Here is an 8,791-nt window from a genome sequence, read left to right on the forward strand (position 1 = left end):
AATTCTGGCATCAATAGCAAAAAAAAAAGTGTGTTTTTGGTTAAAGAAACATAATCTAATCTACTAAGTTTAAAAGCTCAAACATGCCTTTGTAGAGTTTTTCAACAAAAAAGGTGCCTTGCTCCTACAGCACAAAATCTGCCTTGCTCAGAATGTCAGTCCCAGTAAAACCTATTATTTATTACATACTTGCTATAACAAGTTACTACTCAGTTTGAATTACAGACAATTCAGTGTTGAAACCCTACACCTATTAAGGTTTTCAAGAAAGGATATTAAAAAAGATTTCACACTTACATTAATCACTCTACACTCTCTAAAAAAGTGATGTGGGACATAAAATGAATCGAGAGGTGGAAGTGTCTGCAATTACACTATTGGCCAAGGGTATATTTAGAGGAGAGGGAACTGAAGCTCTCCAAAGTATGAGTGCACAAGTGAACTGTAGATTGTCTGCAAGTTAGAAACATATTCTGAACAGAAATTAGAAATATATTCTGGACATGTAAACACTAATGCATTCATTAACACAGACACACAGCAAAGATCTCTGAGGAGAACCGAAGGGAACATCTGGATCAATTGTAGGGACTAAGAGAGGAATTCTAGAGGATAAAAAGCGAAGCATCAACCATTTACTAAATAATAAACAATTGTTCCTAGTGATGCCTGCATTGATAAAGGATGATATGTACGCACTGGGTGGACTAGAAACGACACAACACCAGAACCAAGCCTTCTATTGTATGCAAAAGAAACAAAAGAATGAAAAGGAGAAACAATTTTGATGTCAAGATTCACCATCATCATAGACGGTGTTATGGCACAATTTTGAGGATTGTTTTCTCTTTTAAAAACTTAATATGTGTTCCTTTCAGTCTGATAAAGAAAAGAGGAGAGACTCTAATCACATGATGATTCAGTGTCCTGGCATGCAGTAATCCCTTCTATAGCTTCTGTTTCTCTTTAGTTAGATGGAAGGAAAACAGATTAGAAAGGATACAGAGATGCTATTGTTGGGTTTACTTTCTGGACAACTTTGAAAAGCAAACTCTAAAATCTTAGCAAAGACAGACATTCAGGCATACACTGCACCATCCATGCATGTTAACTGTTTTTGTTTCGTACTTTGCTGCAAAATTACAATGAAATTCATGACACAAGGTTAGGCCACGACTGAAGCATCACCTTCACCAGCAATTATTTTCACTACCCTGGTGGCAGAAGACAAAGATCCTACTGTGTGAGCACCAGAATGAAATTTGGTTAAATGAAAATATTGATGATAACTCAGAAATGGGGAAACAGGGTATATACTAAGCACTTAGCAAAGGACAGAAAAAAATATTTTATGATCTGCAAGAACAAGCTACATTCACATTAGATAACAAGGCTAGAAATGTTACTATCCAAGTGAAATGTAAATATAGCAAGGCTAGAAATGTAACTGAAAGTCCATTCAAGATACAATAAAAAAATCTAAACAAAAAACAAAAAACAGAGAAGGCATTCTCTTGAGCAGTCTGGATAAGCAGATCTGTTTATCTAGCAGATAAACAGAGTTTAACACCAGGCAAACAATCAAGCAGAACTACCCAGATTCCCGCCAGCACTAACACTACTGTATGTAAAGGAACAAACTCCACACTCACTAGCACTGAAGATGTTACCTACTTAGATAATGAAAATCTTCATTTCAAACCATCATACTCAGCGAGCACCAAAGACTCCACAGAAATGTAACCATCACAGAATATAAAGATATTATGTATGACATTGAATATCAATATCGCGTTGATTTTGAGGCTAAGCTTTAATAACTTATTTTACTTAAATCGTTTTATTTAAAATATATATACATCTAACAGAGCTTGCAGAATGGCTTAATAATAAATGCTTTTCCTGAAGTATTGGAAACCTTTGAAATATTATGTCAGTTACCCCTAATAGCACATACATACTTGTTACTTTTATAAAAGGATAAATTCCAAAGGCAAAATTGCAATGGCTTGGTTTCCATTAGAAGGAAACATGTTGGAAACTATATTGTGTGAGCTGTCTTAGGATAAAGGCCATTCTGGATGTGAGATAGCACATGGTTTTTATTTATAAATTTACTAATAGAACATCAGAAGCCTGCTGTTTCACAACAAATAGCATAGTGGTACTGTATTCAATATGTCTCTAGACTGCATCTGATTCTTTGCCTCCTTCTTTGTGTATATATTTTTCATACATACAGAGACCTCACTATGAAGATACCTAATCTTTTTTTTTCTTGTTGTCTTTATTTACTCTTAAGGCATCCCCTGATGGTCTTGGACCATTATAAATGTTACCATTCCTTTGTTGACCATTGCTTTAAGAGAAAATCATGGTAATAGTCTTATTCTGTATGCTACGTGTTGGATTAAGACTGGATATATTTCTTTTAGTTTCCGTTAAAATTTAATGAAGCAGGATAATTATCTGCTTACTATATTTCCAATTGCAGTAGTAAGTGAGGAATACCTGTATTACTTCTTGTCCCAAGTATACCAAGTATTTATAGACAAAAGTGGAATGGCTGGATGCAACCATGGATGCTGATAAAGCAGGATTTGTGACTGTGTGGAGCATATTACAGTGTACTTGAGTGAACTGACATGTCATGCACTTCCATATACCCTTGTGTTTGGCAGGACACAAGGGACAGAAAAAGCAGTGCAAGGTGATGTAAAAAAAAGTCATCATGTGTAAATCCCAGATATTTCTTAGAATGCTTGAAGATGATAGAAGCCAAATCACATTTATGTATTATTTGCATTAAATTCATATGCTAATGAAGGCAAATATACAGTATATGTCCCAGGATAATGTTGAGGGATCCAATCTGGGTCGGTCAAATACTATGCATAGAATAGCCCAAAGTACACAAACTTGTGTGACAGAAGTTCCCTGAGGATGGGTTCCAACATAAGTCCAAAAGTTTGGAAGACTAAACCTCTGATCCCAGTGACCCACCCAGATTGGATCCTGCTAAATTTATATAGCTGTCCAACTCATTCACAGTGTCTCCAAGTGTCTTACAGAAGTAAAGCCACCAAATACAAAATCCAATAAACCCACTCCTCCCTGGTAACAACAATCAAACAAATCACCTGATGGGCTCCATATCACTTAGGCCCACTCAAAACCATGTCTTAAGGGCCTTTTGAAAGAGTATCAAAGTAGGGGCCAATGGGATGATGTTCCACAGGGAAGGAGCCACTATGGGGAAGGCTCTTCTTCCTGGTCCCACTAAATGGACCTCCTTAATAGAAAGGGTCCATATATAATTGGAAAAAGATGGTCCTTCAAATAATCTGGACCCGAGCCATGTAGGCTTTAAAAATGACAACAGAACCTCCATAAGCAACATCCATAAGCAAACTGGCAATCAATGGAGTTCCTGCAAGATGGATGACATGTGCTAATCTAGACTTGCACCAAACCATATTGGCCCCTACATTTTGAACCAACTGAAGCTTTGGGATACTTTTCAAGGGCAGGCCCATGTATAATGCAAGGCGGAAGGTGAGTGGAGTGTGGGTGACTTTGAACAGGGCTTGTTGGTCCAGGAAAGAGCATAATCTATGCACAAGCTATAATTATGCAAAGCCCCCCCCCCAGCCACAGCTGCCACCTGCTCCTCATGTAGGAGTTGTGAGTCCAGAAGAACCCCCAGATTATGTACCAGGTCTGTCTGAAACTGATTGGTGTGCTTTGTACATGTGACCTACACTTGGGTCCAACTTGTTAGATTTCATTTGTGTCACATACTGTAATTTGCCACATATTTTAAAATGGAAGATGATTTGGTTGCTAGCCACTTCTTCACAACTCTGATGGAAACATCTGTTCCATTTTATGAATGTAGTTACTGCGTCATCTTTTTTTTTTACTAAAAAAAGGCTTGTCCTACCGTATGATTGCCACTTGAGACTGCATGCTAAATATTCTTCTATAATTTCTAGTCACAAATCATAATAAAGCATTCAGTTTGCTAACAATTCTTACTCTTTCTATCCATGTCAGCCTGTTGATTTTTTTTCAAATTGGGGATGGGAACACAAAATTAGAGATTTCTTCTACATGACATAGTAAATAGTTCACTTAGGCAGTAGCACATTTTCTATAAAATACAGCAATTGCAGCACTAATGGTACATGGGTTTCATTGTGTTTCCATTAAAAGCCTCATTTTGTAGATCTTCTGTAATGCACCATTAATGTCTTCAGTCAGGGAATAAAATTTATTCTGGAAGTGGCTTTTAGTGAGTAAATCCATAAATTTAGAATTAGTTTTTTAAATATAAATGCAAGTAATTTGTTTACTTTTTAATTGATTTTTGAATGTTTTTGTTTTGTACAGAACAAGCAAATGAAGTTAAAAACAAGTTTACCAAATAACAATATTTATAGTGTATATCAGGCATTCAGACCTTACATTATCTTTAATAACCTTGTAAAAATGTGTACTCATTTACTTATTCAAGTCAATATCACTGCATAGAAAATGGATTTCCATACTGCACTAAAATTAGTTTATCATAGCTTGTTGAATAAGCTATTGATTGAATTTTGCAAGGTTCAATGTAATAAAGGATAGTTTATTGAGTGTGTTTTGAGTTCCTTCAAGATCCTAACATTTGTAGAAAACCACAATGATGTAAAAATGATGTATAGAACAATATCATTCTTCCAATGCTACAATTATATGCTTCCCTCACAATGCAGGATCACAACATTGCATCATACCATGGGTATTTCATTGTCCATGTGTTTTCAGTTGTCTCCCTTGTGGAAAGCTACAGATACAGGATTTTTTTTATTGCAGTCAATGACCAGTCCATAAAATGACCAATCCTTGGATACATACAACGAATATTGATTAGTTAAGTGAACAGATAGCTGCATATCTTATATAAGTGACATGATCTGGCCACCTTAAAAGAAATGAGTCATTTGAATCTGACAATAAGAGATTTAAATGGAACTGATCAGAGTGACCAGGATAATTAGATATGGAATTAGCAGCTCACAGTAAGTTTCAGCATAAAATGCATAGTATAGCAAAGCATATTTGATGGGCAAATATGTTTCACCCAATGGGCAGAGTCTAGAATAGAACCGAACAGAATATCTTTTGTGTTTCCTCCCTAAAACCCCACTGATAGAAATGTATTAAACCATGCCACGCTTAGGACCCGCTTTAATTTAGGAACAGCAATTTTGTTTAACTATCTACAGGTCTATAGGGGATGGGAGAGCTACCTAAAATACATCTTTGGGGAGGGACATCAAGTATATATTCAGGTATTTTATGGACTGGTCATTGACCTCAATAAAGACTCTGTTCTGTTGGGTTCTAAATATAGGCACAGGAAATGATTAAATTTCCATCTGTGATGCAAAATACATGACTTACATATTTGTATTAGCCATTCAGAGGTAAGTGTGAAAGGTTGGGACTTGTGTTCTGATGTTGCAACACACATTTCATCATTTCTTTCGTCACTGTAGTTTGTACTGAATGTCTAAGCTGGTAAACTATCCTCTGGTTCACAATTTATCCCTAAATATTGGGTACATAGGAGAAGATAAAAAAAGATCATTATCTGAAATTTATCTCAAAAAGGAAAGGAAAGGAAAGATTTAATGAATAGTGAGGCCTGTCCATGTCTAAAATCTATGTGTATGCTGAACTGCCTATTTGTTACTAATTCTGGGTGATGCACTTATAGCATGTGAATAGAAGAATGCAGAAATTGCAGTGTTTCTTTCATTACTATAGAATAGATTTGTCATTAAAGACTTTAGTTCTCATTTGATTTGTGCTAGAAATGAGCCCCAAATGTGCTAGCCAACTGACATCTGTGCAATTATTTATCCGCAAGAAGAATTGGCTAAAAAAAATAAAAGACAAACACAAGAAAGTCTTTCAATATTTAGCACATCTGCTGATTTTACTAGCGTGTGCCGTAGCACATAGCATTATTTATCACAAAAGATACTTATCTAACCTACCTGCTTGGAAGGTCACTAATTTAATGTTTTACAAGCGTACCTGCTTTTTTTTGCTGAAACAGAAAATACGTCATACTATAATTCCTTAGGATAAACTTAACATGCAAAAATACATGACAGAGCTCAGGCAATTCTGGCTCATGGACATATTTCCATAAAACTAAAAAGGAATATAATCTGAAGCCTGGACAGATCTTTATTTCTCAAATTTACCTTGTAAAACTCTGAGACTGTGAAAAAGACTTCTGAGAAGTGTCTTGGAAGCTGCAAAATCATGCTTGAGTAAATATGTTTAAAATTCTTTTCCAGTAGCACAATCCTATTTGAAAGCTGGTTTGCTTTGTGGATTTAGTACCATTGTTTTGCTTTGGTCAGGAAAAAAGTTGCCGTAACATTTTCTATTTCTGCATGTGTAGCATTCTTAGCACAGTGTCAATTTCTAATATTAGTATATGCCTGCAGGATACTATTGGCAGAAGGGGAAAGAGAAAAGAGCTGAGGTCGTGTTAGTATAGGACAGAGTTGTGTTTAATCATAAAAAAAATTAAATGGGAAGTTGATGTGATTCACAGCCCCATTTTCAATTGTAGTTTTCATTTTCAAGAATGCCTTTGGCGTTCATCTGGACCTCTTCCATTTACTTAGAAAATAAAATTGTCATTGCTGTAAGATTGGGAGTTGCTTTTCTGTCCACAAACTGACAAAGGTAAGCAACGCAGTAAGGGAAGGGACATGGAGGAAGCAATAGTATCAATTTGTATTTTGATTAATTGGTTGCTTGTGATAGCATCCCATCACCACCTTGGCAACAATTTTATATGACCATTGATGAAATGCTGTGAAAATTCAAAGTATGCCCATTGACCGAAAAGATTTGGTGACCCCTTTATTGCCTTGATTGGTTCAGCATTTCTGCTTAAGAAGCCCGATAGAAATATCTTTCCTTGTCCAGTTGAGAGCTCCTTTGTGCTATCCCAAAACATGAGATGGCACTATTTCCACTCTTAAGTCCCTGAGGTCACTCCTGCTACCTTGGAATGCTGAGAACACATATGCAACACAGGAGTCATCATATTCCTGCCAAGTGACTAGCAAGAGAAAGCAAAAAACATAATTCATTTAGTGTCCCACTTCTGAGCTACAGCAGTTCCTGGAATGACAAAAATCCCTCTCACTTCACAAAGAATAATGGCTAGTCAACCCTGTTGATTTATGGAATATCCTATGTATTGACGGGGGGGTGGGGGTGCTGCCATAGGATGACCCAAACCATACAAATTTATTTTATTTTATTTTTAAATGATTTACTTAAATCATTTTACTGCCATTCTTTACATTACAATAGCATGCATTGCATCATAATATAATTTACTATGTGCTGATTTATTTTTATACATCATTTTTGAAGGAAACACATAGATAATGATTACTTCATGGATACCAGTCGTAATAGCTTTATATTAATTCTAGTATCAGTATCATATGTTGGAAGAATAAACAGAAGTAGTCATTGCTCTCATGTTTTACTTGTGGCTGCTGTGGGATTAGAATTTGGATTATATAGACTGCAGGTGCTTTTTATGTGTCCTAAACAGTTTATAGAAAATAACATTTAGCTGATGGGAACAGTGTATCAAAGAAAATAAAGCAGAAGCCTTGTTTGCAAGTTTACAAACAATAAGGAAACAATAAAGAAAGGACTTAAGATCAGCTTGACAATGCCAGAATGCAGAAAGTAAATATCTTATCCATCAACCTAATTTTTATGTGTCAGCCTTATTGATGTCCTCCTTGCATATTTAAAGTGACAACTTTTCGTAGCAGTTGTCAGTAAGATTAGAGGTATAACTGGTGTTTCTATTGAGGATGTGAGAAAATTTGCTTGTTTTTAAAAGTAAAAAATACAGTCAAATATTAGTTTAAAATTGTATATAAAACATGAATTGCACCCCATAAGTTTTCAAAAAGACATTAAACAAACCATCATGCCCCAATTCAGATATAACACTAAGATGTACACTATTCTACACAAGTCATAATGGCTCGGTTCTTTTTATTGCTTAATATAATATAGTGAGGGACATCAGCCATTATATAAAGTGTTCTTCAAATTACTACACATATAATAATATTTAGAAGTTTTGAACCTGCATTGCAATTTTAGGATCTGTTATGAGTCCCCCCCCACTATACCCAAAACACAGCTTAATTCAAGCTGTTTTTTCAATTATGATTTTTGCATGTGTCTATGACTATATGCTACTAAAACTCTCATGTCTGTAATCTTTAAGTAAGCGACCTTTAACAGGTACATCATAGGGCGAAACATTTTGAAGGGGCGTTGTCTTACCTGAACGCCTTTTCTCAGTACAGAGATGGAGAATTCACATGTGGGTTTTCATTGGATGCCTGCTCTTGAGACCAAGTAGTCAAACTTGACACGCCCCCTCTTGCTGATCCAGTCTTTAACGAGGGCGAAGTGACTGAAGATGGACGAGGTGTTGGCTCTCAGACCCCTACAATAGTCTGACCGACCTTAAGGGGGGGGTGTGAATTCTCCATCTCCGTACTGAGAAAAGGCGTTCAGGTAAGACAACGCCCCTTCTCCAGTACGGGAGATGGAGAATTCACATGTGGGACATACCCAAGCTCCACAGTCCCAATGGGTGGGAAACATATGAGCCCTAATTAGAGTCTCCAGCAACCACCTGCTGAAGAACCCTTCTTCCAAAGGAAGCATCAGC

The sequence above is a fragment of the Protobothrops mucrosquamatus genome, unplaced genomic scaffold (assembly GCF_001527695.2).
Source record: "Protobothrops mucrosquamatus isolate PMUCROS unplaced genomic scaffold, P.Mucros_1.0 scaffold_4, whole genome shotgun sequence".
NCBI classification, from domain to species: Eukaryota; Metazoa; Chordata; class Lepidosauria; order Squamata; family Viperidae; genus Protobothrops; species Protobothrops mucrosquamatus.